General features: G+C 27.2%; 2 pseudogenes across 1 annotated transcript; both read right to left on the bottom strand.

Moving 5' to 3' along the window:
• Positions 1 to 11,738, bottom strand: part of LOC146926513 (uncharacterized) — a 90,962-nt pseudogene that overhangs the window by 60,180 nt on the left and 19,044 nt on the right.
• LOC146926515 (uncharacterized) lies at positions 1,026 to 2,209 on the bottom strand (annotated as a pseudogene). Its single transcript, XR_015008129.1, has 2 exons — positions 1,705 to 2,209; positions 1,026 to 1,262 (listed from the first exon to the last, which is right to left on the bottom strand). The product of XR_015008129.1 is annotated as an uncharacterized LOC146926515 (transcript).

Here is an 11,738-nt window from a genome sequence, read left to right as displayed (position 1 = left end):
TTGAGGATTTGTAGATGTTTATTATCTCTTCATCTTCAGTGATTTATTTCCAATTCAATTTTGTTATGCTAATTCAAATTTCGTTGAACTCATTTTACCCCAAAATCCATAATGTTTATGTCGTAATTATTTCTTTTTAGGGTTAAATAAGTAAATGGTCGTCTTAAATATATCAACATTTGATTTTAGTCCTCGTAAAATATTCCGTAGGCTTTTGGTCCCTCCAAAATCTTCATTCATTAAATCAGTCCTACTTTTTAGGCAACTCATGTCTAACCTTAATATTTTCTAATGAAACTTTTCAAAAAAGGGTAGAATATTATGCATAGTTTTAAAATTCGGACCGGACCGGTCGGTTCTACCAGTTGAATCAGGAACCGGAAACTTTTCAAAAAAGGGTAGAATATTATGCATAGTTTTAAAATTCGGACCGGACCGGTCGGTTCTACCTGTTGAATCGGGAACCGGACCGATCCGGTCTATGTTTTAGATCGGTTATTAGTATGACAATCTCTCCCAAAAAATAATTAGAATTTTTTAACAAAACATGAATTAAATATGAAATTTTATGTTTTTTTGCGCTAAAATATTCATATTAAAAATTAAATATGAAATTTTATGTTTTTTTGCGCTAAAATATTCATATTAAATTCATGTTTTGTTAAAAAATTATAAAAAAAATTGGAAGTATGGAAGTTCCAAGGTTTCTGATGACATAACTCCCATAGGTTGTACTTCCTCTATCCTTAATTAACTTTTGAAGGTTTCCTTCCTCTATCTTTAATTATAAGGATCCTTTCAAAAAAGAAAATTAACCCTAAATATAAACACTTATATAAATAACAAGGTTTTTATTCTTGATTCCTTCAAAAAAAGGTTTTTATTCTTGATAATATACTCCTTATTAATACTCAAATAAACACATTAAATTCATTTCCCACTTTTTTTTAAGATAGCTAGAAATAGGAAAATGGGCAATTATTAGTATTTTCCTTTTGTATAAAGTTAAAGGAATTCAATGCTGATTGACTTCAGGTTCTGTAAAGATTTATATTTCACAAAACTTGACAAAATACATGCAAAGTAATAATAATCACACAAAAAAAAAACTACAAAAAGCAGAAATAATATAGGTGAATATTCTTTGGACTAATCTTCATGGCCTTGTTAAGATGGCAGTGCATATATCAGAAAGTAGCAATCATTACAGCTTCTCCAAGTACATGGCCTGTTATTGCATCCAACAGCTTCTCCTTTGTCACCTGTCAAAGTTTCAAATGAGCCCAATATACAGTAATAGAATATGAAATAACATCAAAGTATGAACAATTTTAAGTTATATTTTTTCTTTTGTAAATAAATATTAAATAAACACAATTGTTTTTTTATAAATAAATATTAAATAAACACAATTTTTTTTTTATAGGTAAACACAATTGTTATACTAAATTTTTTTAGTGTGACAAATTTAATAAAATATATTTTCATAGAATCTGAATACTAAATATATGGTAGGTGTTTGTGCAAGTATACATAAGATATAATTAGATTAGTGTATCATTAAAATCTTACTTTAATAATCCTATTATCTTTTTACGAGTGTAATACTTACTATAATTTTAGACAGGTAGAGTATAAAATATATTTTTAAATCTTAGAGATTTATTATGTTGTAATATCAAATCGAGCTAGTTAAATTGTTACCTTGTTATCAAATTGCATATCATCATCCAAAGCATAGAGCTTAAACTCAAACCTATCACCATAGTTAGGAGTCTTTGGACCACGCCACAAATTCACCTTCCAATCATTAACTCCTTCTTCAATTCCATTATACTCATCTCCCATTTCATCTTCCTTCCCGACAATCCTTCTGGCAACTTGGTCAAAGTTGCCCAAATATTGACCACTACCCAGTGGGTGATTGGCACCGTGCGTCCAGTTGGATCCACGGTGTCAACATCCTGAACCACAAGAGCTAGGCTCTTGGTTTTGGGAAGAACGTTATACCATTCTAGAGGTGGAGATATGTTCCACTTTGAACCTATGCCTTCATGTGTGTAATATCTTGGTAATTTGACACCTCCTTCTTTGTCAATTGCTGGTGAAACCAACTTGAATTCTTTGCTAGCCATGGATAGCAAATTAAAGTAAATATGTTTATTATTTGTGCACTTTTGTTGCGTATTTTGCAAATGCTATAATTGATTAATTTGCGGTGTGTTTGTAAGTTCATGTCTATAAAAGATGATTGTGGTTGAACATGTGTCATGCTAAAAAAATTGAAATATTCTGACTTTGACACGTTTGACAACATCTAGCGGTTGGACATGATCTTTCCTCTGCATTGATTGTATAACATAAAATAAGAGTAATAATATATATAACTATTTGATAATAATTTTTGTGTCAATTTTTATTTTTCATTTTTTATTGGTCAAAAACAGTAAGAGAAAAAAAATAAAAAATAAAAACATAATATAAATATAAGAGTAAATTACAATCCCCTCTCCTCAAAGATGCTTGAATTTCACTCCCCTCCCCTCTTATGTTAAAATATACACTCCCCTCCCCTCTTATTCAAAACATATTGGAAAACTTTTCACTCCCCTCCCCTAAGAGAAGCTTGAATTACATTCCTCTCCCCTCTTATGTTAAAATCTACACTTTACTCCCTCAATATTTTCTTTTATTTCTAATAATCTAGCAAAAAAAAGAATAATCCAACACACTTCGAAAAAAATAGTATTGCGGGTCTATTTTAATATAATAAAAAATTGAATACATATTTTTTCGCTATTTTTTATTCACAATTTCATTAACATGTAGTTTTAAACCCTATTATAAAATATGAAACAACCCAAAATAAAATTAAAATATGTGAAAAATTACCAAAGACATTAAAGCATGGTTATTTAAAAGTTAATTTTATACTCTAAATTATAAAATCAATAATATTTAAATTTAATTATCATTGACATTTAAATTATAAAGAAACAAATTATTTTTTCTTAAATGGTGGTTCAAAATTAATATATATCATAAAAATATTTATTTATGTTAAAATAGATTAAACTGTAGTGCATATTTAATTATTAAGTGAGAGGGTTGTAATTCAAGCATCTTATAAGGAAGGGGAGTATAAATTTTACTTTTCAAAGGAAGGGAGTGTAATTTACTCTAAATATAAAAGAAATTATTCAAAAATATCACAAAATAGTTTACAAATATCATTTCTCACCAACAAATTATCTTCTAATCTCCAAACAAGACATTAGTAAAGTGTAATGGGATTAAATAAAGCCCTTCTCTCATTGGACTCAAAATAAAACATCGATCAAAGACATTGTATACTAGTAATAGTTCAAGTTTTTACATCACACTATTATTTACCAAGTTTTCTCCTTAGTCGCCTACAATTAATTCACCAAATAAAAGAAGAAGGAAAAAAAATTCAACTTTCAAACAACTTACTCGCATTCACCAAGTTTATATGCATTTTCCTTCAAAAAAAAAAAAAAGTTTATATGCATTTAGAAGCTATAATCTTGAACAAACATGTCACATGATATCATACATGAACGAATTTCATTGTTATTTGTTATACAATACACATGTACTGAATTTTCTTTTATAGTATTATTTTTCATATATTATTTATTTTAATTAAATAATCAAAGAACAAAGTAGCCTCAAACAACAATAACAAAAAAATCTAGATCTAAGTGTAAAAAATATCACAAATATATACAAAATAACAAAGAGAAGAAAGAATACAAAAACAACATTTTATATATAACTCCCATACACAGAATGTACTGCTCTGCATTCCAACAAAATAAGTTTAGTTAGTTTTATGAATGGAAGGCAAGGAATTGAAGATGGCTACGGTTTCATATACACAACTCACCAATGAAAATGAGAGTTTCTATGTTAAACTCACTCAGCTTTGTACTCGTATAGATTATATTGTTTGCATGTATGTATACCGAGAGATATTTTTTGCCTTCTCTTTACTGTTCTTTTTGGTTGCTAAAAAAATTCATGCACTCAAAACTATCCCTCAGGCCTCAACATACACACCACAAATAGGAAAAATATGAAAATAAGGAGATTAAAGAGTATTGATTGAAGAAATTAACAAAAGAGAGAATCTAAATCTAAATAAGTATAAAAGCTCAATGAGTTTAACGTAGAAGCTCTTATTTTTATTGGTGAGTTGTTGTGTATATGGAACCATTGTTATCTCCAAGTTCTTGACTTTCTTTCATGAAAGAAACTAAAATTCCTAAAATTACTTTGTTGGAATGGAGAATAGAACATTATGGACGCTCGGAAAAGTAACTGCACCAAATCCATTTCCAACATTGTGTACAATGAAAAAGTTGACAGCTACACCCTGCTCCCAAATATGTGTCACAATTCTCTTTTGAGAAACACTTGTGTGGACTTGGACCAAGAATTTTGGTTTGGTCACACACACAAGATTTTCTCCTTCTCTCTCTTCTCTTCTCTCTTCTACATTTTCTCTCTCTTCCCTCTTCTCTCTCTTCTCTCTTCTCTCTTTGTGTGTGACCAAACCAAAATTCTTGGTCTTGGTCCACACAAGATTTTCTCTTCTCTTTTTCGATTCTTTTATTTCATTTCAATTTCGGTAAGTGTCCGTCTTTCTGCTATATTTATTATGTTAACGTTTAAAAATTATGAACGATTTTTTATAAAATTTTGATTTTAATTAAATCTAAAAAATATAAATGTTTGTTGCCTTCAAATTATAACAAAATAAACTAACTATGATTATCTATTTCAATGACACCAACAATATAACAAAAATATAATCTAAATTTTAATTTTTTTTAAATGGCACCACCAACGATCTTTATTATAGAAAAATTTGTTTAAGGGTATAATTGGGATAGTGAAAAAGTAAGTATAGATATACTCATCTAATTTATTACATTTTTTAAAGGATAAAGAAAAAAATTGGACATGTATATACTTGTATTTATATTGTGATTGTTACACTTTTATTTTGACATTTGAATTTACTTTTATCTATTTGTTATATGTGTTAGGTGGGTATTGAAAGTTGACGGTAATTATGGGAAGAGAAAAGGTCAACCCAAAAGAGGCAAGACATGTTATTTCCTTTATATAAAGAAAATTGTTCATTTCGGCCCTTTGGACTGACTTTTTATCTTTCCCAAATTACCCTCAAATTTAATACAAGTAGCACATATAACAAATAAATAAGAGTAAATTTAAATATTAAAAAAAAAATGTAACAAACTCAGCATTTATTTTCCACGACATAACAATTTTTTTCCTTATCTTTTATTCTTTATATGTTCAGTTTTTTCCCTTTATCCTTTAAAAAAAATTAGAACGAATATGTCTATATTATATATCTATACTATATATAAAGAAAATATAAGATTTCGGACTGACTTTTTCATAGTCTCAATTTTACCCTAAAACAATTTTTTTTGTAATAATGATTGTTGTTGGTGTCATTAAAAAATAAGAATTTAGATTTTATTTTTTTTGTTATATTGTTGGTGTCAATGAAATAGATAAACAAAGTTAGTTTGGTTCATTATAATTTGAAAGCAACAATTATTTATATTTATACATTTAATCAAAATCAAAATTTTATGTAAAAACATCGTTCATAATTTTTAAACTTTAGCGCAATAAATATCACCAACTTCAGAGTTCTTCTAGACGGGTGTGGTTATGGTGCATAAGGGGATCCTTATGCACCGTGCATAATTGCTTTCTACACCCAACATAATTGCTTTCTACACCCCAAGTAAGCCCACTATAAAATCTATTTATTTGTGGGCCTAATAAAGCCCCATATTATAATTTTTTTCTTAACAATTTATTTATGCAAATTATTCAAAATAGTTTATTTATGCAAAACAACTTATTAGAATGATTTTTTAAAAACCGCTTATTCAAAACAACTTATTTATGCAAAACAGCTTATTCCGATCTCATTTTAAAAAACAACTTATTCAAAATAGCTTATTTATGCAAAACAACTTATTCGAAACAACTTATTAGGATCACTTTTTTTAAAACCGCTTATTCAAAACAGCTTATTTATGCAAAAAAGCTTATTTGTGCAAAACAGCTTATTCAAAATAGCTTATTTATACAAAACAGCTTATTCTGATTTCATTTTAAAAAACAACTTATTCAAAACAACTTATTTATGCAAAACAACATATTTATGCAAAACAACTTATTCAAAACATCTTATTTATGCAAAACAGCTTATTCGAAACAACTTATTTATACAAAATAGCTTATTTGTGCAAAACAACTTATTCAAAACAACTTATTTATACAAAACAACTTATTTGTTCAAAAAAGCTTATTCAAAACAACTTATTTATACAAAACAGATTATTTGTGCAAAACAACTTATTCAAAACAGCTTATTTATGCAAAACAGCTTATTCGAAACAACTTATTTATACAAAATAGCTTATTTGTGCAAAACAGCTTATTCAAAACAACTTATTTATAAAAAAATAGCTTATTTGTGCAAAACAGCTTATTCAAAACAGCTTATTTATACAAAACAGCTTATTCTGATTTCATTTTAAAAAACAACTTATTCAAAACAACATATTTATGCAAAACAACTTATTCAAAACAGCTTATTTATGCAAAAGAGCTTATTCGAAACAACCTATTTATACAAAATAGCTTATTTGTGCAAAACAACTTATTCAAAACAACGTATTTATACAAAACAGCTTATTTGTGCAAAACAGCTTATTCAAAACAACTTATTTATACAAAACAGCTTATTTGTGCAAAACAGCTTATTCAAAACAACTTATTTATACAAAACAGCTTATTTGTGCAAAACAACTTATTCAAAACAGCTTATTTATGAAAAACAGCTTATTCGAAACAGCTTATTTATCAAAAACAGCTTATTCGAAACAACTTATTTATACAAAATAGCTTATTTGTGCAAAACAGCTTATTCAAAACAACTTATTTATACAAAACAGCTTATTTGTGCAAAACAGCTTATTCAAAACAACTTATTTATACAAAACAGCTTATTTGTGCAAAACAGCTTATTCAAAACAACTTATTTATACAAAACAGCTTATTTGTGCAAAACAACTTATTCAAAACAGCTTATTTATGAAAAACAGCTTATTCGAAACAGCTTATTTATCAAAAACAGCTTATTCGAAACAACTTATTTATACAAAATAGCTTATTTGTGCAAAACAGCTTATTCAAAACAACTTATTTATACAAAACAGCTTATTTATACAAAACAGCTTATTCTGATTTCATTTTAAAAAACAACTTATTCAAAACAACTTATTTATGCAAAACAACATATTTATGCAAAACAACTTATTCAAAACAGCTTATTTATGCAAAACAGCTTATTCGAAACAACTTATTTATACAAAATAGCATATTTGTGCAAAACAACTTATTCAAAACAACTTATTTATACAAAACAACTTATTTGTTCAAAAAAGCTTATTCAAAACAACTAATTTATACAAAACATCTTATTTGTGCAAAACAACTTATTCAAAACAGCTTATTTATGCAAAACAGCTTATTCGAAACAACTTATTTATACAAAATAGCTTATTTGTGCAAAACAGCTTATTCAAAACAACTTATTTATAAAAAAACAGCTTATTTGTGCAAAACAGCTTATTCAAAACAGCTTATTTATACAAAACAGCTTATTCTGATTTCATTTTAAAAAACAACTTATTCAAAACAACATATTTATGCCAAACAACTTATTCAAAACAGCTTATGCAAAACAGCTTATTTATACAAAATAGCTTATTTGTGCAAAACAGCTTATTCAAAACAACTTATTTATACAAAACAGCTTATTTGTGCAAAACAACTTATTCAAAACAACTTATTTATACAAAACAGCTTATTTGTGCAAAACAGCTTATTCAAAACAACTTATTTATACAAAACAGCTTATTTGTGCAAAACAACTTATTCAAAACAGCTTATTTATGCAAAACAGCTTATTCGAAACAACTTATTTATACAAAATAGCTTATTTGTGCAAAACAGCTTATTCAAAACAACTTATTTATACAAAACAGGTTATTTGTGCAAAACAGCTTATTCAAAACAGCTTATTTATACAAAACAGCTTATTCCGATTTCATTTTAAAAAACAACTTATTCAAAACAACTTATTTATGCAAAACAACATATTTATGCAAAACAACTTATTCAAAACAGTTTATTTATGCAAAACAGCTTATTCGAAACAACTTATTACAAAATAGCTTATTTGTGCAAAACAGCTTATTCAAAACAGCTTATTTATACAAAACAGCTTATTCAAGACAACTTATTTATACAAAATAACTTATTTGTGCAAAACAGCTTATTCAAAACAACTTATTTATACAAAACAGCTTATTTGTGCAAAACAGCTTATTCAAAACAGCTTATTTATGCAAAACAGCTTATTCGAAACAACTTATTTATACAAAATAGCTTATTTGTGCAAAACAGCTTATTCAAAACAACTTATTTATACAAAACAGGTTATTTGTGCAAAACAGCTTATTCAAAACAGCTTATTTATACAAAACAGCTTATTCCGATTTCATTTTAAAAAACAACTTATTCAAAACAACTTATTTATGCAAAACAACATATTTATGCAAAACAACTTATTCAAAACAGTTTATTATGCAAAACAGCTTATTCGAAACAACTTATTTATACAAAATAGCTTATTTGTGCAAAACAGCTTATTCAAAACAGCTTATTTATACGAAACAGCTTATTCGAAACAACTTATTTATACAAAATAACTTATTTGTGCAAAACAGCTTATTCAAAACAACTTATTTATACAAAACAGCTTATTTGTGCAAAACAACTACTTTGCACAAAATAAGCTGTTTTGAATAAGCTTTTTATGAGTTAGAGAGAGAAATGAGTATGGATTATGAGTTTCTTTACTGGAACTTTGTTTAACATGTTATACACTGAAATTATTATTGAAACCATAATTATGGTTTAATGGTTTTGATAATCATGTATGTGAAACCAAGATAATTGTGTAATGGTTTTGAATAATTATTAAGATGTTATACACTGAAATTATTACTGAAACCATAATTATGGTTTAATGGTTTTGATAGTCTTCTATGAGAAACCAAAATAATTGTCTAATGGTTTTGCTATGGCTATGGTTTCTGTGAGTTGGTTTCAAAACCATTTTGCTGTGGAAATGGTTTCCGTGAGTTGTACTCCAAAACCATTTTGCAGTGAAAATGGTTTCCGTGAGTTGTACTCCAAAACCATTAAGTACATCTAATGGTTTTGGAGTACAACTCACAGAAACCATACCCATAGCAAAACCATTAAATAATTAGTTTTGGTTTCGTGTAGAACACTATCAAAACCATTAAACCGCACTTATGGTTTCAGTAATAGTTTTTATTTAAAATCATTTGTCAGTAATAATTTTCACTATTCTTTTATTTTATTTAGCATTTGACAATTATTTTTCTTTCACATACAAGTCTATTAAAACCATTAAAGCGCGATTATATTTAGACAAAGTCAGAAATTCGTTTTACAACGTAAGAAATAAAAGAGAGATGACGAGGCTTTACAAAAAAGTGGTTACTTATTGATTAATTCACATTAGGTTATAAGTGTGTTCTATTAAGTGGTTACTTAATAATGATTTAAATGTTTATCACAATTTTTTTATTACAAAACCATTTTCACTGGAATTGGGAAATGATTCGATGTGAAATCTGTTGGTATAAGCTGGAATTCGGATTTGATGAATTATTGAGAATGTTGTGATGAATTGTGTGGTTTATGATCAATCTGGTTCGGATTTGGTGTTAGCATTACTCACGGAAACCATTTTCACTGCAAAATGGTTTTGGAGTACAACTCACGGAAACCATTTCCACAGCAAAATGGTTTTGAAACCAACTCACAGAAACCATAGCCATAGCAAAACCATTAGACAATTATTTTGGTTTCTCATAGAAGACTATCAAAACCATTAAACCATAATTATGGTTTCAGTAATAATTTCAGTGTATAACATCTTAATCATTATTCAAAACCATCTAACAATAATAATTTCATTAAAAATCATTACACATTTATCTTGGTTTCACATACATGATTATCAAAACCATTAAACCATAATTATGGTTTCAGTAATAATTGCAGTGTATAACATGTTAAACAACGTTCCAGTAAAGAAACTCATAATCCATACTCATTTCTCTCTCTAACTCATAAAAAGCTTATTCAAAACAGCTTATTTTGTGCAAAATAGCTGTTTTGCACAAATAAGCTGTTTTGTATAAATAAGTTGTTTTGAATAAGCTGTTTTGTATAAATAAGCTGTTTTGAACAAATAAGCTGTTTTGCACAAATAAGCTGTTTTGTATAAATAAGTTGTTTTGATTAAGTTGTTTTGTACAAATAAGCTATTTTGTATGAATAAGTTGTTTCAAATAAGCTGTTTTGCATAAATAAGCTGTTTTGAATAAGTTGTTTTGCATAAATATGTTGTTTTGCATATATAAGTTGTTTTGAATAAGTTGTTTTTTAAAATGAAATCGGAATAAGCTGTTTTGTATAAATAAGTTGTTTTGCACAAATAAGCTGTTTTGTATAAATAAGTTGTTTTGAATAAGTTGTTTTGCACAAAAAAGTGGTTACTTATTGATTAATTCACATTAGGTTATAAGTGTGTACTATTAAGTGGTTACTTAATAATGATTTAAATGTTTATCACAATTTTTTTATTACAAAACCATTTTCACTGGAATTGGGAAATGATTCGATGTGAAATCTGTTGGTATAAGCTGGAATTCGGATTTGATGAATTATTGAGAATGTTGTGATGAATTGTGTTGTTTATGATCAATCCGGTTCGGATTTGGTGTTAGCATTACTCACGGAAACCATTTTCACTGCAAAATGGTTTTGGAGTACAACTCACGGAAACCATTTCCACAGCAAAATGGTTTTGAAACCAACTCACAGAAACCATAGCCATAGCAAAACCATTAGACAATTATTTTGGTTTCTCATAGAAGACTATCAAAACCATTAAACCATAATTATGGTTTCAGTAATAATTTCAGTGTATAACATCTTAATCATTATTCAAAACCATCTAACAATAATAATTTCATTAAAAATCATTACACATTTATCTTGGTTTCACATACATGATTATCAAAACCATTAAACCATAATTATGGTTTCAGTAATAATTGCAGTGTATAACATGTAAAACAACGTTACAGTAAAGAAACTCATAATCCATACTCATTTCTCTCTCTAACTCATAAAAAGCTTATTCAAAACAGCTTATTTTGTGCAAAATAGTTGTTTTGCACAAATAAGCTGTTTTGTATAAATAAGTTGTTTTGAATAAGCTGTTTTGCACAAATAAGCTCTTTTGTATAAATAAGTTGTTTCGAATAAGCTGTTTTGCATAAATAAGCTGTTTTGAATAAGTTGTTTTGCATAAATATGTTGTTTTGCATAAATAAGTTGTTTTGAATAAGTTGTTTTTTAAAATGAAATCGGAATACGTTGTTTTGTATAAATAAGCTGTTTTGAATAAGCTGTTTTGCACAAATAAGCTGTTTTGTATAAATAAGTTGTTTTGAATAAGTTGTTTTGCACAAATAAGCTATTTTGTA

Source organism: Medicago sativa, chromosome 4 (genome assembly GCF_051527215.1).
Source record: "Medicago sativa cultivar Bolivia chromosome 4, Bolivia_mono, whole genome shotgun sequence".
Lineage (NCBI taxonomy): Eukaryota > Viridiplantae > Streptophyta > Magnoliopsida > Fabales > Fabaceae > Medicago > Medicago sativa.
This window is presented reverse-complemented; position numbering and strand designations above follow the sequence as displayed.